Source organism: Meles meles, chromosome 6, assembly GCF_922984935.1.
Source record: "Meles meles chromosome 6, mMelMel3.1 paternal haplotype, whole genome shotgun sequence".
NCBI lineage: Eukaryota > Metazoa > Chordata > Mammalia > Carnivora > Mustelidae > Meles > Meles meles.
This window is the reverse complement of record NC_060071.1, coordinates 152,595,378-152,618,331: the sequence shown is the minus strand read 5'-3', so window position 1 is coordinate 152,618,331 and position 22,954 is coordinate 152,595,378. Positions and strand designations below refer to the sequence as shown.

Sequence of the window (22,954 nt, the reverse complement as noted above, 5' to 3'; positions counted from 1 at the left end):
CAAATGGCTAACAGACACATGAAAAAATGTTCATCATCACTAGCCATCAGGGAGATTCAAATTAAAACCACATGTAGATACCACCTTACATGAGTTACAATGGCCAAAATTAACAAGAAAGTAAACAACATGTGTTGGAAAAGATGTGGAGAAAGGGGAACACTTTTACACTTTGGTGGGAATACATGTTGGTACAACCACTTTGGAAAACAGTGTGGAGATTCCTTAAGAAATTAAGAACAGGGAGAGAAGATGGCGGGGAAGTAGGAGGAGGCACCGTTTCAACCTGTACCATAAAGTGAGCTGATTACCTACCAAAGAACTCTGATCACCCATGAAATCAGCTTGAGATCAGAATTATACACACCTGGATCTCTACCGGTGCCAAAGAAGCCAGTGGGCAGGTAAAGCAAAGTGGGAACGTTGGACTGATATTGGAAGATAAACAAAAGGGGGAGAGAGTCACCAGAGGCAACCGATTGGAAAGTAATACCCCAATATGATAGTGCCCTGTGACTGGGGACCAGCATTAATTTGGAGTCTGGTTGAAATCACTCAAAAAAAGCAAAAGATTGCGGGGGGAAATTGTGGGAATTGGGGTGGTTATGGACAGGGGCTTAAGTCCCCAGACCCAGGACAGCCTCCCCTGGTGCTGAGCCAGAGGGAGTGTGGCGGAGAAACCAGGTCTTGGTCCCTGAGCTACCAGTGCACCAAGAAGGCATGGGGTCCAGGCCCTGTGAGGGGCTGGGAGCCTCACCAGATGGCAGAACTCTGTGCCATGCTTTCAGAGCCTGAGATGTGCACGCCCCACACCCTCCCCTTGGAGAGGGGCCTGCCAACCAGTGTTCTCAATGCAGAAAGACCAGGCACTCCCAGCCCGGGCCAGTGAGAAATTCTCAGTGTGAGATCGCTGCTTGGAACCTCTCTGGTGGTCTGGAGCTTCCCAGACAGCCGCTGCTGCCATGGTTTTTGGTACAAGGAGGAGATCCTGCATGCCCAGGGACCGCGACTTGGAACCTACTCTGCCAGCAGCTCTGCAACACCCATAGGGGAGCAATCTGAGGCTTCTTTCTGAGAGGGAGGTTGGGGTGCAGTTTGCTTTCCACTAAACCTCCCAAAACCATCAAAAGCTGTCAAGGCAAGAGAGAGGAAAAAAAAAAAAGACAAAAAAACATAACAGCCTCCAGAGAACAAAAGCCTGAAAAACCGGTTTCCTTAGAGCCCACCCCATTGAGGGGGGTGGGAGGACTTAACTCAGGGAACATCACTGACTTAAAACCCATGTGGCAGGTCCCTCCCCCAGAAAACCAACTAGGAAAGAAAAAAAAATGACAAGAGAACAACCACCACTACTTCATAGATACAACTTTAATTTTTAACTCGTTCCCACTATTCCGGTTCATTTTTTTATATATAGATAATTTTAACCTATTTACCATCACAGTGAGATGTCCAGTACATCAAATTCCATAATAACCTTATAACCTGAACTTTTTGATACATACACCCATGTATTTCTTTTGCTTTTCTATTTTTTTAAATTTTTTTAAATTTTAATTTAGTTTAGTTAGTTTATTCATTTCTGATTTTTATTTTCTAATATTTATATGAGTTAAAATTCAAGGTAACCCCGTTCCCCAATGAATGCTACCCCTATAGGTAAACCAATTTTTATTCCCCCTATATCTTAGGAAAGTTGAGTCCTTTAACAAAGATATCAAGATACAACCAAGAAGAATCAAAATAATCTTCCCTGCCCACACTGAGAATTTATAACCACTCTCCCACCTTTTTCTTCCATCAGTGTTTCTGTGTATTTGTGTTTGTCCTGATAGTATACAAATCTTATACTTGGGGTTCTTTTTGATGAGGTTCTTCCTTTTTGTGCATATATATATTTGCACATATTTGCACATATTTGTCTGTTTTTGTTTGTATAATTCATAAATCTTACCTTGGGGCCCATTTGGGCTGAGCCTTCTCTTTTATCTTCCCTTTTTTTCCTGTCTCTCTCTCTCTCTTTCTTTTTCTTTTCTTTTTTCGCTCATTTAGGTGGGGAATCCAGATTGCTCAGAAACGTTCCAGGGTGAACCTTGACTGCACCACAATTGATATATGCAGCTACATCCATTCAGTCATCACTCACCAAAATGGTTAAGAGGAGGAATGCCCAACAGAAGAAAAATACAGAGGATGGACCTTCTGCAATAGAGATAATGGCAATCGACATAGACAATATGTCGGAAAAGGGATTCAGGATAACAATAATCCAGGCAATAGATAGGTTGGAGAAAGCCATGAATAACCAAACAGAATTGATTAGGGCAGAATTGAAAGCCACCAGAGATGAGGTTCACAATTTTAGGGCAGAAATGAAAGCCACGAGGGATGAAGTTCACAAAGCTCTCAATGAGTTCCAATCGAATCTAAATTCTCTAAAAGCTAGGGTAACTGAGACAGAAGATGGAATTAGTGATCTAGAGGAAAAACAGATAGAAATGATCAGGAGGAATCCTGGAACAAACAGCTTAGATGCCACCAAAACAGAATCAGGGAAATAAATAATGCCATAAAACGTTCCAACGTCAGAATGATTGGAATCCCTGAAGGGGAGGAGAAGGAAAGAAGTCTAGAAGATATAGTAGAACAAGTAGTCCATGAAAATTTTCACAATCTCATGAATGGAACCAGCATTCATGTACAAGAGGCAGAACAACCTCCCCCCAAGATTATAGATTCTAAAAAAAAAAAAATTAAGGCAACTGATTTTAAAATTGAGAAATCATAATTGTAGATAAAATCTCTTGAAAGCAGCTAGGACAAAGAGGCTCCTTACTTACAGAGGAAAACCCATCAGAATAACGTCAGACCTGTCCCCAGAGACCTGGAAAGCCAGAAAGGCCTGGCAAGATATATTCAGGGTACTAAATGAGAAAAACATGCAGCCAAGAATACTTTATCCATCAAGACTGACATTCAAAATGGATGGAGAGATAAAGAGTTTCCAAGACAGGGAAGGCTTAAAAGACTATGTAACCGCCAAGCTTACACTGGAGGAAATGTTAAGGGGGGGTCCCATAAAGGAGAAAAAATCCTAAAAATATCATTTAACAGAAATATAGAGACAATCTACAGACAGAAAGACGTATCTATCAATAATCACTCTCAATGTGAATGGCCTAAATGTGCCCGTAAAAAATGACACAGGGTTGCAGATTGGATAAAAAGACAGGACTCATCCATATGTTGTCTACAAGAGACCCATTTTGAACCTAAGGATACACCCAGCCTGAAAATGAAGGGATGGAGATGAATCTTTCATGACAATGGGCCTCAAAAGAAGGCTGGGGTCACATTTCTCATATCAGATAAATTAGATTTTAAACTAAAGACTGTAGTCAGAGATACAGAAGGACACTACATAATTCTTAAAGGGAATATCCACCAAGATGATCTAACAATTATAAATATCTACACCCTCAATATGGGAGCACCCAACTACATAAGAAAACTATAATCAAGATAAAGAGTCATATTGATATGAATACATTTATAGTAGGAGATCTTAATATGCCTCTCTCAGAAATAGACAGATCGTAGAAGCAGAAAGTTAATAAAGAAATAAGAGCATTGAATGAAACATTGGACCAGATGGACCTCATAGACATATATAGGAGCAGCCAATTACAGGTGGTATCTCAATGTAGTTTTAATTTGAATCTCCCTGATTGCTAGTGATGATGAACATTTTTTCATGTGTCTGATAGCCATTTGTATGTCTTCATTGGAGAAGTGTCTGTTCATATCTTCTGCCCATTTCTTGATATGATTATCTGTTTTGTGTGTGTTGAGTTTGAGAAGTTCTTCATAGATCCTGGATATCAACCTTTTGTCTGTACTGTCATTTGCAAATATCTTCTCCCATTGCGTGGGTTGCCTTTTTGTTTTGTTGACTGTTTCCTTTGCTGTGCAGAAGCTTTTGATCTTGATGAAGTCCCAAAAGTTCATTTTTGCTTTTGTTTACTTTGCTTTTGGAGACATATCTTGAAAGATGTTGCTGTGGCTGATATTGAAGTCGTTACAGCCCATGTGCTCCGCTAGGATTCTGATGAATTCCTGTCTCACATTGAGGTCTTTTATCCATTTCGAGTTTCTTCCAGACTCTTTTTATGAAGCCAGCATTACCTTGATTCCCAAATAAGATGAAGATCGCACCAAAAAGGAGAATTTCAGACCAATATCCCTGATGAATACAGATGCTAAGATTCTCAGCAAAATCCTAGATAATAGGATCCAACAGTACATTACCAGGTGCGATTTATCCATGGGATGCAGGGGTGGTTCAACATTCGCAAATCAATTAATGTGATAGAACAAATCAATAAGAGAAGAGAGAACAATCACATGGTCCTCTCAATTGATGCAGAAAAAATATTTGACAAGATACAGCATCTGTTCCTGATTAAAATACTTCAAAGTATAGGGATAGAGGGAACATTCCTCAATTTATCAAATCTTTCTATGATAAACCCACAGAAAATATTATCGTCAGTGGGAAAAAGCTGAGAGCCTTCCCTTTGAGATCAGGAACACGACAAGGATGCCAACTGTCACCATTCTTGTTCAGCATAGTATTACAAGTCCTAGCAACAGCAGTCAGACAACAAAGAGACATAAAATGTATCAAAATTGGCAATGAAGAAGTCAAACTCTCTCTCTTTGCAGACCATATGATACTTTATATGGAAAACCCTAAAGACTCCACCCATAAACTACTAGAACTCAAACAGGAATTGAGTAATGTGGCAGGATACAAAATCAATGTACAGAAATCAATTGCTTTCTTACACACTAACAATAAAAAATACAATTATGTAGTGTCCTTCTGTATCTCTGACTACAGTCTTTAGTTTAAAATCGAATTTATCTGATATGAGAATCGCTACCCTGGCCTTCTTTTGAGACCCCTTGGCATGAAAGATGCTTCTCCATCCCTTCAATTTCAGTCTGGGTGTTTCCTTAGGTTCAAAATGGGTCTCTTGTAGACAACATATGGATGGGTCCTGTCGTTTTATCCAATCTGCAACCCTGTGTCGTTTTATGGGTGCATTCACGCCATTCACATTGACAGTGATTATTGAGAGATACGTTTTTATTGACATTGTGTTACCTTTGAAGTCTTTCTGTCTGTCGATTGTTTCTATATTTCTGTTCAATGATATTCTTAGGATTTTTTCTCCTTTATAAGACCCCCCCCTTAATATTTCCTGCAGTGTTAGCTTGGTGGCTGCATAGTCTTTTAAGCCTTTCTGGTCTTGGAAACTCTTTATCTCTCCATCCATTTTAAAAGTCAGTCTTGCTGGATAGAGTATTCTTGGTTGCATGTTCTTCTCATTTAGTACTCTGAATATATTTTCCCAACCCTTCCTGGCTTGCCATGTCTCTGTGGACAGGTCTGACGTTATTCTAATGGGCTTTCCTCTGTATGTAAGGAGCTTCTTTTTCCTAGCTGCTTTTAAGAGGGTCTGTCTTGAAACATAATTCCTCATTTTAACTATAAGGTGTCGTGGGTACTTTCAAGAATCTAAAACCTTGGGAGGAAATCTCTCTGCCTCTAGTACATGAACTTTGTTTCCATTCGTGAGATTGGGAAAATTTTCATAGACAACTTCTTCCACTATATCTTCTAGAATTCTTTCTTTTTCCTCCCCTTCAGCGATTCCAATAATTCTGATGTTGGAATGTTTCATGGCATCATTTATTTCCCTGATTCTGTTTTCTTGGCTTCTGATCCAAGGCTTCCTCTTGATCCTTTCTCTCTGTTTGTCGTCTAGATCACTAATTCTATCTTCTGTCTCATTTACCCTAGCTTTTAGAGAATTTAGATTAGATTGGAACTCATTGAGAGCATTTTGAACATCATCCCTGGTGGCTTTCATTTCTGCCCTAATAAATTCTGTTTGGTCATCCATGGTTTTCTCCAACTTAACTATTGCCTGGATAATTGTTAGTCTGAATTCCTTTCCCGATATATTGTCTATGTTGATAGCCATTAGCTCTGTTGCAGAAGGTCCATCCTCTGTAGTTTTCTTCTGTTGGGTATTCCTCATCCTGGTCATTTTGGTAAGAGATGACTGAAAAGATGCAGATGGATTTATTGATTGTGGTGCAGTCAAGGTTCACCCTGGAACGCTTCTGTGCAATCAGGGATCCCCACCCAAATGAGAGAAAAAAGAAAAGAAAAAGAAATAGAGAAGAAGAAAGAAAAAAAGGAAAAGAAAAAAGGAAAAAATATATAGAGAGAGAGACAGGAAAAAAAGGGAAGATAAAAGAGAAGGCTCAGCCCAAATGGGCCCCAAGGTAAGATTTATGAAGTATACAAACAAAAACAGACAAACAAAAAGACTGATAAAAGTATATGACAAGAGAAAAAATGTATATATATAAGCAAAAAAAAGGGAAGAACGTCATCAGAAAGAACCTCAAGTATAAGATTTCTATATTATCAGGACAAACACAAATTCACAGAAACACTGGCGGAAGGAAAAATTGGGAGAGTGGTTATAAATTCTAAGTGTGGTCGAGGAAGTTTATTTTGATTCTTCCTGGATGTGTCTTGATGTTTTTGTTAAGGGACTCAACTTTCCTAAGTTACAGGGGGATTAGAAACTGGTTTGCCTATAGGGGTAGCATTGATTTGGGAAAGGTGATTACCTTGAATTTAACTCTATATTTATAGTAGAAAATAAAAATTAAAAAAGAATAAACTAGACTAAACTAAGTTAAAATTAAAAAAAGAATTTTAAAAAAATTAGAAAAGCAAAAAAAAAAAAAAAAAAAACCCAACTTGTGTTTGTATCAAAAAGTTCACGGTAGAAGGTTATTAAGGAATTTGATGTACTGAACATCTCAGTGTGATGGTAAATAGGTTAAAAATTTATCTGTATGTATTAAAAAAAAAGAACCAGAATATTGGTAAAGAGTTAAAAATAAAAGTTGTATTTATGAAGTAGTGGTGGTTGTTCTCTTGAGTCTTTTTTTTTTTTTTCTTCCTTCCTGGTTGGTTTTCTGAGGGAGGGGCCTGCCACGTGGGTTTTCAGTTCCCTGATGTTCCCTGAGTTAGGTCCTCCCGCTCCCCTCAAGGGGGTGGGATCTGAGGAAACTGTTTTTTTTCAGGCTTTTGTTCTCTGGGGGGTTTATGTTCTTTCATCTGTTTTCTCTCGCCTTGAAGGATTTTGATGGTTTTTGTAGTTTTAGAGGAGAGCAAACTGCACCCCGACCTCCCTCTCAGAGAGAAGCCTCAGAATGCTCTGTAGAGCTGCTGGCAGAGTCGGTTCTGAGTCAGTGTCCCTGGGGATGCAGGAGCTCCTCCTTGTACCCAATATCAGGGCAGTGGCAGCTGTCTAGGAGCTCCAGACTGCCAGAGAGGTTCCAAGCAAAGATCGCACACTGAGATTTTCCTGCTGTCCAGGGCTGGGAATGTCTGGTTTTTCCAGATGCCAGAGCTCCAGGCTAATGCCTATGAGCACCTCTCCCAAGGGAGGGTGTGGGACACGCTGGTTTCAGGATTGCTGTCTGGCCAGGGTCCCAGTCCCTCTTGGGAGCCAGACCCCACTTGTTCTCGGGTGCGCTGGCGGGTCAGGTGCACTGGCGGCTCAGGGATGGAGACCTGATTTCTCCGCCGCACTCTCTCTGGCTCAGCACCAGGGGAGGCTGTCCTGGGTCCAGGGACTTAAGTCACTGTCCCTAACCGCCCAGATTCCCACTATTTTCCCCTGGGATCCTTTGCTCTTTGTTTTTTGAGTGCTTTCAACCAGACTCCAAGTTAATGCTGGTCCCCAGATGCAGGGCACTCTCGTATTGGGGTATTACTTTCCAATAGGTCACCTCTGGTGGCTCCCTCCCACTTTTGTTTATCTTCGGATATCAGTCCGATGTTTCCACTCTGCTTTACCTGCCACTGGCATCTTCTGCTCCTGTAGAGATCCAGACATGTATAATTCTGATCTCAGGCTGATTTCATGGGTGGATGGAGTTCCCTGGTAGGTAATCAGCTCACTTTAGGGTACAGGTTGAAAAGGCACTTCCTCCTACTTCCCCGCCATCTTGACTCCCCCCAAATATCTACAATGTTTAGAATTTTTTTTTGGCTAAACACTCTTATTATGATTTAGCACCATTCTTCAACTCTTATTACTATCATTCTATTGAACACTATTTGTCTGATATAAGCATGTGTACCCTAGCTTTCTTCTGATGTCCACTGGCATAGTCAATAGTTCTCCATCCCCTTCCTTTCAAACTGAGGGCATTATTGGTTCTAAAATTAGTCTCTTGTAAGCAGAAAATGATGGGGCTTGTCCCAGAAGATCTGAAACATGACAGGGATGTCCACTCTCACCACATCTTCAAGATAGTACTGGAAGACTAGCCTCAGCAATCAGAAAACAAAAGAAATAAAAGACATCCAAACTGGGAAAGTAGAAGTCAAACTTTCATGCTTCACAGATGACATGAAACTCAATATAGAAATCCCAAAAATTTCTGTCAAAAAATTTGCTAGTACTGATGCAGCAATCCAGCAAAGTGACAGGATATACAATCAATGACCAGAAGTCAACTACATTTCTATACAATAACAATGAGGCAGAAGAAGGGTAATCAAGCAATTGATCCTCATGACAATTGCACCAAAAAAAAAAAAAAAAAAAGATACCCAGGAATAAACCTAAACAGAGATGTGAAGGATCTGTACTCTAGAAACTGTAGAACACATATGAAATAAATTGAGAAGACATAAAGAAATGGAAAAAACATTTCATGTTTTTCCATTCTCGATAAAGCAGGAAAAAAATATCCAATGGAAAAAAGACAGTCTCTTCAATAAATGGTTTTGGGAATGTTTGACAGCAACAAACTGGACCATTCTCTTACACCATACACAAAGATGAACTCAAAATGGTTGAAAAACCAAAATGTGAGTCAAGAATTCATCAAAATCCTAGAGAAGAATGCAGGCAACAACCTCCTTGACCTCAGCCACAGGGACTTCTTTCCAGACACATTTCCGAAAGCAAGACAAACAAAAGGAACAACGAACCATTGGAACTTCATCAAAATAAAAACTTCTGTCTATGAAAGGAAAATGTCAACAAACCTAAAGGCAACTAAGAGAGTGAGAAGAATTTATTCGAATATGCCTATAAATTAAAGGGTTAGTATTCAAGAGTATAAAGAACATAACAAAGTCAGCACCTCAAAACACCTAAATAATCCAGGCAGGAAATGGGTAGAATACACAAATAGATATTTCTCCACAGAAGACAGACAAATGGCTAACAGACGCAAGAAAACTGTTCAATATCATGTGGCATCAGGAAAAAAGAAATCAAAACTGCAATGAGATACCACCTCACCCTAGTCAGAAAGCCTAAAATTATTGATTCAAGAATCATTGGTTCGCAAGGATGCAAAGAAAGCGTAAACCACTTGCACTGTTACTGGGAAGGCAAGCTGGCACAGCTACTCTGGAAAACAGTATGGAGTTTCCTCAAGAAATTAAAAATAGACCTACCCTACAACCCAGCAATTTCACTACTAGGTATTTATCCCATAGTACAGATGTAGTGAAAAGAAGGGGCACATGCACCCCAATGTTCATAGAAGCAATGTTTACAGTAGACAAACTGTGTCAGGAGCTCAGATTTCCTTCAACATAGCAATAGATAAAGAAGATGTGGTTCATATATACAACAGAATATTGCTCAGCCTCCAGAAAGGATTAACACCTAACATTTGCATGAACATGGATGGAACTGGAGGGTATTATTCTAAGTGAAATGAGTCAGGCAGAGAAAGATAATTATCACACGGTTTCACTCATATGTGTAATAAAAGGAATATTGCAAAGTACAATAGGGGAATGGAAGGAAAACTGAATGGGAAGAAATCAGAGAGCGAGACAATCCATAACAGACTCTGGACATGGAGTAACATGTTGAGGATTCAGAAAGGAGGGAGATGGGGAGATGGGGAAAGAGGATGATGGATATTAAGGAGGGCACATGATCTAGTGGGGTTTAATGCAACTAGTTAATCATTGAACAATACATCAAACACTAGCGATGTAAAAAAAAAACAAAAAAACAAAAAAAAAAACTGATGATGTACCATACACTAGATAATTGAACTTAATAAAAAAGAGGATTAATACCTAAAATCTAAAAATAGTATACCAAACTCAACACCCAAAAATCAATTAATCCAGTCAATAAATGGGGAGAAGACAAGAACAACATTTCTCCAAAGAAGACATACAAATGGCCAACAGACACATGAAAAAATACTCCACATCATTCAGCATCAGGGAAATACAAATCAAAACCACAATATTATATGACTTTACAGAGTTGAGAATGGCTACAATGACAAGACAGTAAACAACAGTATTGGCAAGGATGCAGCAAAAGGGGAACCCTCTTGCACTGTTGGTGGGAATTCGACCTGGTGCAGTCACTCTGGAAACAATATGTCTGTGCACATCCCAGAGCTCAGGACACCCTGGGAAGGCCACAGGATGACACATAGTGTCTCTGGAGGAGAGGAGGAATCTGGTTACGTGGGTCCCTAAGAACCCTCTGACCACGAGTCCCAGCCCCAGATGCAGCTGCAGAGAGAGCCTGGGAAGTGACGGGTTCCTGTAGGGATCTGCAGTGTCCATTGCTGGGTACAAACCCATGCTTAGGGCTCCTCTGTTTTCCTGCCTCTGAGTCCCAATTTCCCTTATAACCTCACACTCTGGGAAATGGTTCAGGTACCCCTCAGCCTTCATCCATTCAGTCATTGCAAGATGCGAAATAACACAAATGATCTTATTTACATCCTCTCCATTTAAAGACGTGATCCTGACTATGTAATGATTTACGTTTCAAAGGCATATGTAATGGGCTGTTTTAGGGGAAGATCTGCTCCAGAGCTTAGACAAATTTACACAACAACCAATATCTACAAGGAGGCATCACCACCCTAAGTGAAAGCTGTGCTTATTCATTAAAAAAACTAACTTGGTTAGTTAGTTTTTACTTGGGTGTCAACACAACGCTGACACCAAAATATTCTTTCATCATGAAAATGTGGTTTTAGAAACAATGACAATTATGGACATTCCATTTTATGTGTTCATAAGGATATGGTTCCTCTCTAGTATCTTTTAAAATAATATAAACTTATCTAAGTATCCATCTGTCATCTATCTGTTCTATAGTCATCTGATCTCTATTTGAAGTCTATTTATCTATCCCAGCATTTATCCTCTTGCTGCAGGTCTTTCAGGAATATGAACATAACCCGCATAATCCCTTATTAGACCTCTAATGTTTAGATACTAATAATCTCTGGATCATTAACATTTCCTTCAGGGTAATATTTGAGTATCATTAACTCCATGCCTGAATTAGTGATCAACTCTGTGTTGCATAAGAGAAAAGTTATCCACTTTTCTTTAAAGAAAGTTCCTCCTCCAAGAGATAACAGGCCCCTGTGTGAGGTGGATTTCTCAGGACAAGGGAGGCACCCTCCAAGCATAGGAACTGTAACTGCAAAGCACAGAGTAGGTGCCTTGTGTTGGTGCCCATGCACTTGAGGACAAATATACCACTTACATGTTTTGCAGACATCTTGGCAGAGAAAACCCAAAAGAAGAGACCATTAGGATCAGAGGTCTCCATATGTGCCCATACTGTGCAGGTAGTTGTTTATTTGGAAAGCTGTAGCTACAAAGTGTGGATCTCATTAAATATCTTTTTGAAAAATGGTTTAGATTAAAATGAATTTGGAATCACTCGTTTATTCAACATTTATTCTTTACTCAGAAAGTGAGGCCATCAATTGACCTGCTTCCAACACAGCTTATAGACCAAGGGTTCACCCATCCCAGATCAACATACTTTGTGAGTTCAACAAGAAGATACCCACAGGTGGTCCTGGAAATTCCAGAGGAGACTGACTCTGTCCCTGTCGACTTCCAAGGACAGGCTCTCTCCCACACATGCAAACTTCTCCTCAACCTCTAGGGTAAAATCCACTCTCAGGCGTGGGAGCTCACAACTTTCTCTTCAGACAGTGTGAGGTCTCTGGGGAAGGAAGAGCTGTGGTCTACAGGAATATGAGTTTCTAGACCCTTCTCTGTGGCTGGTGACGGCTCCCCAAGGAGATGGTCCAGATGTCAGGCATGGCACCATTGGGATGGTTGTGAGTGTCGTGAGTGACTGGGCCTTGTGCCCAGGTGTCCTGTCCCAGGTGCTGCTTCAGGAGCCAGGCTCATGACTGGTGAGGGGCTCACAGACCCTGCACCTCACCAATGTTGTCTCTGGATTCTCCGTGTCATGCAGTAATTTCTGGTGGAACTGAATCCAACAACCCCAAGTGACTGGGTGCAGTGAATTGGTTTATAAATCATAGGTAAAGCCACATGACAGCCCATCCAACAAGAGCAACATGTCCATCTCCAGAGTCACATCCGAGAACGAGGTCTTGCAGCTCACTGATCTCAGTGCCACCAAAGTCCTGGCCATGTATTACTGGTAGAGACATAGTGAGGGCATGTCAGTGTGAGCCCAGAGCCAAACCTCCCTGCAGGGACAAAGGAGAGGCTGGCTGCAGGAACAGTCAGGACACCAGGGGGGCGCTCAAGTCGCCAGGGAGCACTCAGAACACGAGGGGGCGCTCAAACCCACCAAATACAGAGTAGGTCTAGCTACAGGTGAAGAAGGTGAATGGTTTTCCTTCTCAGCTAGAAAAATATGTACTGGGCTTGAGGGGGGGGTCTGGATTTTTACAGGTTCTGATATTTTAATAGTATTGTATGTTATAATTATTAAGTTTCAAGTTGAAGTAATTTTTACACTAAAATACGTTTTACATGTTCTCTGGAAATAAAAGATGAAAAATATATATTCCAAAGAAATAATAATGTGCAACTATTTCCTCTTATTCTTCCAGATTTCATGAATATTTTTCGCTATTTCTAACTACAAAGCAATTGGATTTAAATATATAAGTATAAATAAATGCATAGTTTAAAAAATCTCTAGGGTTATCTATTTATTAAATGTTTTAATGAATATTATTATTAAATGTTTTAATACTATTTAATACTATTAAACACTCTTATTAAGTATTTCAATAAAATACTTCTATAAATAGTTCTTAAATAATAAAATTGAATGATGGACAAAGTATCAGTATTTGGGATTATCCATAACTGACTTCAATATATCCATATACTGTGCATGAATTAATTTTTAATTTTTCACTTCAAATATACTCATTAATTTGACTGTTCTTTGAGAAAATAAATATTGCTCTGTGTTTTGGAAAGATGACATCGTCTTGAGACTCTCATCTGCACTCTTGCTTCAGAAAGGCTTTAAGAATCACCCCCAGGATGAACAGAACCTATCTTCCCCCATTGGTGTCCAAGGACCAGGGATCTCTCTTCTTAGATCTCATGATCTTTTCTTCATATCTTCAATCCTGATTATGCTCAATCAGCTCTTGTCCCAAAACACACAGCATGACACTTCATTCATAGAACTTTGTTAGCCCTTCATATGTCTGACACATTTTGGCACTTACAAGCCACAAGAACATGCTAGAAGCTCCACGTATTAGTCATAGTTTTCCTGAGGAAAGGAACCCATAGCTCATTGGCATACATCGCTGAAGAGTCTGAGAAGTCCCATGATCTACGATCACAAGATAGAAACCCAGGATGGCCAGTGATGTAATTCTCATCGGATTCTCAGTGGGGTCTACTCAGAGATCCTGGGGACCTGAAGGTGTAACTGCATCCAAGGGCAGGAGGAGACCAATGTCCCTGTTCAAGCATGCGCAAAGGAAGTAAACATGAAGAAAGTCCTCCTCTCTCAGCCTTTTATTCTACTCAGAACCTTAATGTATTGGATGATGCCCACGTACACAGAGACCATGGATGCAAATGACAATCCATTCCAGAAATAACACCATATGCACCCAGAGAAACAATGTTCAATCTGCTTAACCATGTCCCTGTCACACTGACACACTGAGTTAACCATCAACCATTAATGTCCCATAAACTGGGCCTCCATACTCATAACCTTAATCACACTCATTCTGCAAACAAAGAAAATATGTATTTTTCACCATATATGATACAAGTATCTTGCATACAACCAAAACCATCTAAAACCTTCCCTAGAAGAGGAGGTGAAGCCCTTCTGTGGTGTTTCTCTTCTCATTGATATCCCTCAATTGAAATGGTATAATAGAAAATTAAGAATTCTTAAATGCAATGATATAAAGTCAATACATCTTATGTTACATGGCAAAGAAAAATACAGGAAACAAAACGAAGACATACCCATATTTGAAAAAAATAAGAAGGACATAATCATGATAGCTAAGGTCCTCATTTCTGTAACTGAAAATTGGGATATAGAGCTGCTTTTATACTCTACCAATGATGTATTCTCCATGTTTTCATCCAAACCTTCAAGCCTTGCAAGTCCATTACCTGACAGGATGACCAACACCCTCATTCCAGAAGGATCTCGATGTTGCCTCAAACTTGCAAGATGTTGCCACTGAATTAACGCTGTAATCCTGTCTTCATTGGGGAATTTATGTCGTATAAAACAGGTGCTCTAGGGAGGTGGAGAACATGATAAGACAAGTCAGTTCCCTCTGAGGAACTAAATGAATGTTTTGGAGGGGACTGGGGTAGGAGGTTGGTTGAGCCTGGTGGTGGATCTTGTGGAGGGCACATATCACATGAAGCACTGAGTGGGGTGCACAAACAATGAATTCTGTAACACTGAAAAGAAATTTAAAAAATAAATATTTTTTAAAAAAGAAATAAAAAATATATATTTTTTAAAAGACTAGTGAGTTCCGCCTTTAACTTGTGTCTGAATGTCATGCAGAAACAAATGTGAACCAGGTTCAACTTTTTCTTCCCCTTTGAAGTAATTGTAGGACTCTCCGCATTAGGCCACATATGTAGGTTAGGAGAGAGAAAGCAGTATAGCAGGATGGGGGATTATGGGCATGTGGAAATACTTTCTGTGACTTCCTTATGTCTTCAGGATCTCTTCAGACACCATAATTTCCTCCATCGACTGATGGAGTATCACTGTACATGCTCCACTTGATGGCTTGGACATTCAAATAACACCCACATCAAGATGGACAGCTCAATTTCCATGGCAACCTAGTGACTCAGGCTTCAACCTATAGTTCCTAAGATTCAGGAAGGGGCTTCCAGCTATTTCTCAAAAGAAGAATCATGATCTGGAAGGAATGACAGGGCTGAATTCCTCCATCTTGTCATTTATCTAAGATTCTACCTCCTTGTGTGTATTACAAAAGCCAGCTTTGTGGCTTTTGTGGCTTTTTGAGGGCTTGGTGCTTCAGAGAGTTCTCTGGTTTGTACTGGTGTGTACTCTGTACTGTTTGTTCTTGCTGTTCTGTTTTAACAGAACTTGCCTTCAGGCCAGTTGTCTACAGTGCCCCTCCTTGGCAGCAGTGGTCAGTGTTGGCCCTTAGCCAGAATGTGGGAGGTTAAATAGGTGTGCTATGCTGGGCTTGTTAAATGAGACCTGATACCAGTTCCTTAGAACTGAGGCCCTACAGATTTCCCTGGCCAGGAAATGAGGAGTGTGCAGGGTGCAGTCACTCTGGAAAACAGGGTGTATATTCCCCAAATACGTAAAAGTAGAACTACACTATGATCCAGCAATCACACGACTGGATATTTACCCAAAGAACACAAAAAAACTAGTTCACAGTGAAGCTCACACCCCTATATTAACATCAGATTATTTGCAATAGCCAAACTATGGAAACAGCTGACGTTTCCACTCATCGATGAATGATAAAGAGGAGGTATATGTAGAGAGAGTGGAGCATTACTCACTCATAAAAAAGAATGGAATCTTGTCATTTCCAATGACTTGGATGGAGCTGGAGAGAATTATGCTAAGTGTATTAGCCAGTGAAAGACAAATACCATATAATTTCACTCACATGTTGAATTTAAGAACAAAATAAATGAAGAAAGGGGAAAAAAAAAGAGAGAAAAAAGGAAACACACTCTTAACCAGGGATAACAGACTGACGGTTACCGGGGTGGGGGGGGTGGCAGGTGGAGGTGGGTTACACAGGTTTGAGTCTTGTTAAATATGCCCTATGTTAAATAACTGTAATTTAAATAAAAACTTTTTAAAAAGCTGCAAGCAGTGATTTTGTTCATTGTCCTGAACTTCACAACATACCTCAGAAGGAGTTTTCCATTAAACAAAGCTGATATTATTCAGGGATTTACTAATTACCACTTCTGTGAAACCGAATGGTTAACAAGCTACCAAGATCCAAATTCCTGAACTCCTATTACTATAAAGTGACTCATTATGGGAAACATAACTAATCCTTAGATTTTTAAGGTTTTATAGCTTGTAGGGTTAGGGAGTAGATTGCCTATTTTTTTATACTTTTCTTCTTGAATATTCATTTGATTTATTTTAACTTTTGCATAGTTGCCTTTCTGTTTATGTCCTTGGTATGTGACAGAAGAAAAGAACAACACAACTGGTAAACATTAACATACTCTATGTATCTCAACTCTACTCAATTAAACCAGTAACACCAGGAAGCTCTTGGAAAGGTGCGGATGACATCCTATGAGGGACAACACTAAGGTCCAGTCCTGAGGCTCTGATCATGGCAAGGCTGGTCCACATGTCAGGTGTGGTGGAATAAATGAGACTCTCTTGGAGACGCTTGAGTGTGAAATCATGTGGTGTATATGCTTGTCACCATTGCATTTTACACTTCAAAAATTTAAGATGCTACATATTAAGTGGTGTGATTTTTTTTCTAAAATAAACAATTAAAGGCAGGTATGCCTAACTAATACATAAAATCTACACTCATATATTTAGTGAATGTTTTTAAACTTGCAGAATAATTTGAATAGTTTCTCTAATTTAGGTTGAAAGAGAGAAATTATGTCTCAAAGGTCATAATCATTGGGATCTAGAGAAATGAGACTCAATTCTTTGCATTTATTCCTATGATTCCTGACTGGTTATAGACATTAATTTACTAAAATAGTCATGACTCTCACTGTGGTGCCATATGGGTTGGCATTTCCTCACTCGCCTGTGCCCGCACCTCACTGGCAGCTGTCCAAACACCTTGTATCCCACATCATGCCCTAGTGTGGTCGTCCTGAGCTCCTGGGCCAGGCTGGTTCACAGCAGTGCATCTGAGAACTAATGAAGCATGGACAAGTGTCACCTGGTCTTCCCTTGCACCTCCCACTCCTCTGCAGGGAACAAGCCCAAGCTCAAGGATGCAGGTTTACGATGTGCTGTTCCCCTGGTCCTCACTGTCTGACACCACACATGTATTCCAGGACTTGCTGCTTTTTTCTTATTTTTTTAAATTTTAATAAATTTCATTAGTTACCACACAGTGTAATATTGTTTTCTGGAGTTTAATTCACTCATTCATCCTTACATACAACACCCAGCATTCATCAAAACTGGTGCCTTCTTTCATGCTCATCATCCATCTCCCCATTCCTCACTCATCTCCCTCCATAAACCTTCTGTTTGTTCTCTATTATTAAGAGTCACTTGTCGTTGTTTCCCTCCCTCCTTCTTTTTTCTTTTTCCACTTCCCTTAGTTCATCTGTTTTCCTTCATAAATTCCACATATGAGTCAGCAATGGGAGAAGATATTTGCAAAAGACATATCTGATAAAGTTTAATATCCATAATCCATAAAGATTTTACTACACTCAACACCCAAGGAATGCGGTTAGGAAATGCGCAGAAGAAAAGAATAAACACGTATTGAAAGAAGACATCCAGATGGCTACCAGATACATGAAGAGACGCTCAACATCAGTCATCATCAGGAAAGCACAACTCAAAAGCATGGAAAGGTATCACTTCATACCTGTCTGAATGACTAAAATCCAATACCTGCTGAACACAATTCTCAGACCAATGGCAATTTCATTAGTGATTCACATCAAATATAACAGGAAACATATAAGGACGTGGTTTCTAGGACTATTCCTCCCAGGACAAGCAGATGACCCTCAACTTACTCTCTGAAGGGAAAGACCTCACCATCTGGGGGCACCTGACAGAATGCAGGGACTTGATCCAAGGATTCTGCTCACCTCTGAATGCAAGAAATATAGCTTGATATTGTAACCTAAGGAAAAGAGTGAGGAGCTCAAGTATAGGATGTACGTATGAGAACATATCCTTTCAACAGGACAATCTGTAGTGGTTACGCTGAGAGGGTAACTCCTAGCACATGTTGGATAAATGGGGAAGGGAAAAGAAGAGTCCTTGTATCTCTGCAAGGGTCTGTGACACATGATGGTGCACTGGGACCATCAGGGTGCACTCACAATCCCTCTGACTCAAGAACCACGGAGCTCATGATCCAGGACCAGAGGTGGGTTGAGGGCTGGTCTCCTCTCTCCAGTTTTCAACTACATGCTCTGTTAACTTCTCCCAGACAGAAACACAGTAAACAGTTTGCAAATCTGTGGAAATAGAGAAGATTCCTACATTTTTGGAATAAACCATCAAAATGACAAAAACCAAACTTGCCCAGGATGAAGCATTTGAATAAATATAATTTATGTCATCATGGCAATAAATATGAGTGTAGAAGTACAATGATCTCCATTTCAGAAATGAAGAGTTGTATTTAACTAAGAGCATGCCTTCTGATCTCAAGTGTTCTGATGTTAATTGTTGAACAAATAATTCCATTATTTTATCTTTATTTAAAGTTTTCCATTGATGTGTACAGAGAGAACAGGGGTGGATGCCCCTTCTGTTTGTTGATAACCCACAGCATCTCCAGAAGCTCTGTGAGTCTCTGTCAAGGCTTATCAGTGTCTCCAATTTTCTATGACAGAAAGACTTGGTCTCCAAAGATCAGTCACTGGAACCTCTGGAAATTCAGAAAGCCTGAAAATCTCATATCCAGCTCTGTCCTGAAGGAAGTACAAAGGAGCAAACAGTTCCCATAATGAGGAGCACAGACTCAGACAATGGGGCTCAATTTCACCTGCTGTGCTCACCTGTAAATTCACACAATCATTCTGTGCTGCAGTGTGTACATACCCACCTGTAAAATAGTGGTAAAACTGGTACCTACATCACAATGATGGGGTGCATATGTGAAGAAGGGAAAATAATAGGTGCTAAACAATTTCTCTAGCAAAATCACAAAATAAAAGGGTGCAGTTTCCTCAAAGATATTATGGTGACCAAACTCCCCCAGGACCCTCACAACAGCTCTAGATCACTGCCATCATGAGGATGCTACCTGGAAAATTTGTTATGTACTCAGAAACATGCAAATAGGGCCTTCCCTCTGCTGATTAAAAAAGCCCAACCCTGACCACGCAGCTGGGAGAGGAACACCAGCACCAGGAATTGCAGGTGGTCCAATCAGTAATCAAGAGAGAACACGGACAACTCACTATGGAGTTTGTGCTTGGCTGAGTTTTCCTTGTTGCTCTTTTAAAAGGTAATTCATGGTGAACAAGAGACCTTGAGTGTGGGACTGGATATGAGTGAGAGAAACAGTGGGTCTGCAACAATTTCCTGACCAGGATGTTTTGTGTCTTCAGGTGTCCAGGGTGAGGTGCAGCTGGAGGAGTCTGGAGGAGACATGTTGAAGCCTGGGGGAACTTGAGACTCTCCTGTACAGCCTCTGGATTCACCTTCTGCAGTTACCACATGAGCTGGGTCCGCCAGGCTCCAGGGAGGGGCTGCAGTGTGTCACATGCATTAGCTATGATGGAAGTAGCAAAAGCTATACAGACTCTGTTAAAGGTTGATTCACCATCTCCAGAGACAATGGCAACAATACACTGTATCTGTAGATGAACATCCTGAGAGCCAAGGACACTGCCATTTATTAGTGTGCAACGACACAGTGAGGGGACATCGGTGTGAGCCCAGACAGAAACCTCACTGTAGGAGAGAAAAGGGACAACCAGAGGGTGCACACACCTCACCAACTCTGTCTTTAAGCCCAGGAGATGATGCAGATGGAAGTTCTGGGCAAGTTTCCTGTAGGGATCTGGTGATTCCTCTCCAGAGAACACTTTCCCTCAGGACCCTCTCTGCACACATGATTCTGTGCTTACCTCTTCACTCTCTGACTTGGAAAATTTGTTCTAATTGAAAACAATTATATTAAAATGTACAAAATACAGAGTCACTCACGTTGTTTATTTCTGTCCCTACATACCTATGAATCACAAATATCCTGATGCTCATCAAGTGAGCCTTTACAGGAATCCCAGAGGCATTCAGGTATGCATCACAGGTCCTCACAACTCAATGTACAAACTTGATAGAAGGAGCATAAAGTGCATGCTGCATATGAGGCCATAGAGGCATCAACAATCCAAAGTAAAAGAAGAAAGGGTCTTTGGACGGGGGGTGTCACTGTCTTAAACAATCTCAGGGCATCAATGTCAGTGACAACATCAGAAAGCACAGAAATACCACCAGGTGAGGTGTGTATATGGAACCTGAACATTAAACACACTCACACACACACACAAACAAACACACACACACTTACACACACACACACACTGACACAAGAGTATAAAACCTTCATCACTTTCACCTAATTAGCATGGGTGGTCCTAACACAGAAATACACAGCACACAAGAAAACCTCAAGAAACAAGAAAATTCTAAAAGATACCACCTAACCTTATACCTGAAGGAACTAGAGAAAGTACAATGACTGAAGCCTAAATAGAGCAGAAGGAAGGAGATACTAAAGACTAGAGGAGAAATAAATGATATAAAAACTGAAAACAGCAGAATGGATTTAAAAATTTTTAAATTTGTATGGAATCAGAAGAGACCCTGAATCACTAAGGAAATGTGAAAGAGAAACAATACTGGGGACATAATGTTACCTGATTTCAGGCTTTACTATAAAGCTGTGATTATCAAGACAGTATGGTTCTGGCACAAAAACAGACACATAGATCAATGGAACAGAATAGAGAGCCCAGAAATAGACTCTCAACTCTATGGTAAACTAATCTTCAACAAAGCAGGAAAGAATGTCCAGTGGAAAAAAGACAGTCTCTTCAATAAATGGTTTTGGAAAAATTGTACAGCCACATGCAGAAAAAATGAAATTAGATCATTTCGTTATACCACACATGAAAATAGACTCAAAATGGATTAAGGACCTCAATGTGAGAAAGAAATCCATCAAAATCCGTGAGAAGAACACAGGCAGCAGCCTCTTAGAACTCAGATGCCTCAGTCGACCTACAACCCAGCAATTGCAGTACTGGATATTTACCCTGAAGATACAAATGTAGTGATCTGAAGGGGCATGTGCACCCGAATGTTCATAGCAACAATGTTCACAATAGCCAAACTATGGAAAAAACCTAGATGTCCATCAACAGATGAATGGATAAAGAAGAAGTGGTATATATGCACAATGGAATACTATGAAGCCATCAAAAGAAATGAAATCTTGCCATTTGCGATGACGTACATGGAACTAGAAGGTATTATGCCTAGTGAAATAAGTCAATCAGAGAAAGACAATTATCATATGATCTCCCTGATTTGAGGAAGTTGAGAGACAATGTGGGGGATTTGGGGGGTAGGAAAAGAATAAATGAAACAAGATGGGATTGGGGAGAGACAAACCATAAGAGACTCTTGATCTCACAAAATAAACAGAGTTTCCAGGGGCGGGGGGGAGGAGGGAGGGAGAAGGTGGTGGGCTTATGGACCTTGGGGAAAGTATGTGCTATGGTGAGTGCTGTGAACTGTGTAAACCTGGTGATTCTCAGACCTGCACCCCTGGGGCTAATAATATATTATATGTTAATAAAAAATAAATTAAAAATATACATCCAGGAATAATAATAAAAAAACCTTCCTTGCCCACACTGAGAATTTATACCCACACTGTCATCTTTTTCTTCTGTCAGTGTTTCTGTATATTTGTTTTTGTTTTGATAGTATATAAATCTTAGACTTGCGCTTCATTTTGGCTGGGTTCTTCTTTTTTTTTTTTTTCGTGTCATTTACTTTTGTGAGTCATTTTCTTTCTCTGCTTTTGATTGTATACTTAATATAACTTACCTTTGGGGCCCATTTGGGATGGATCTTCTCTTTTAATTTTTCAGTGACCAAAAAACTCCCAAAAAACAAGAGCCCAGGACCTGATGATTCACAGGGGAATTTTACCAAACGCTCAAAGAAGAAATAAAACTTATTCTCCTGAAGAGATTTCAAAAAAGTGAAGCAGAAGGAAAACGTCCAAACTCATTTTATGAAGCCAGCATTACACTGATCCCTAAACCAGGCAAAGACTCCACCAAGAAGGAGAATTTCAGACCAATATCACTGATGAATATGGATGCTAAGATTCTCAACAAGATTATAGCTAATAGGAAACAACAGTACATTAAAAAGATTATCCGCCATGACAAGGTGGGATTTATCCTTGAGATGCAAGTGTGGTTCACCATTCACAAATCAATCAATGCGATAGAACAAATTAATAAGAGAAGAGAAAAAATCCACATGGTCCTGTCAATTGATGCAGAAGAAGATTTGACAAGATACAGCATTCATTACTGATTAAAACACTTCAAAGTACAGGGATAGAGGGAATATTCCTGAAATTCAAAGAATCCATCTATGAAAACCCCAAAGCAATTATCATCCTCGGTGGTAAAGAGCTGACAGCTGTCTCTTCGAGATGAGGAATGTGACAAGGATGCCCACTCTCACCACTCTTGTTCAACATAATATTAGAGGTCATAGCAACAGCAATCAGAAAACAAAGAGAAATAAAAGGTATCCAAAATGGC

At 40.1% G+C, this 22,954-nt stretch overlaps 1 pseudogene; it reads left to right on the top strand.

Moving 5' to 3' along the window:
* Positions 1 to 15,162, top strand: part of LOC123943704 — a 43,545-nt pseudogene extending 28,383 nt beyond the window's left edge.
* Positions 15,163 to 22,954: the final 7,792 nt, after the last annotated feature.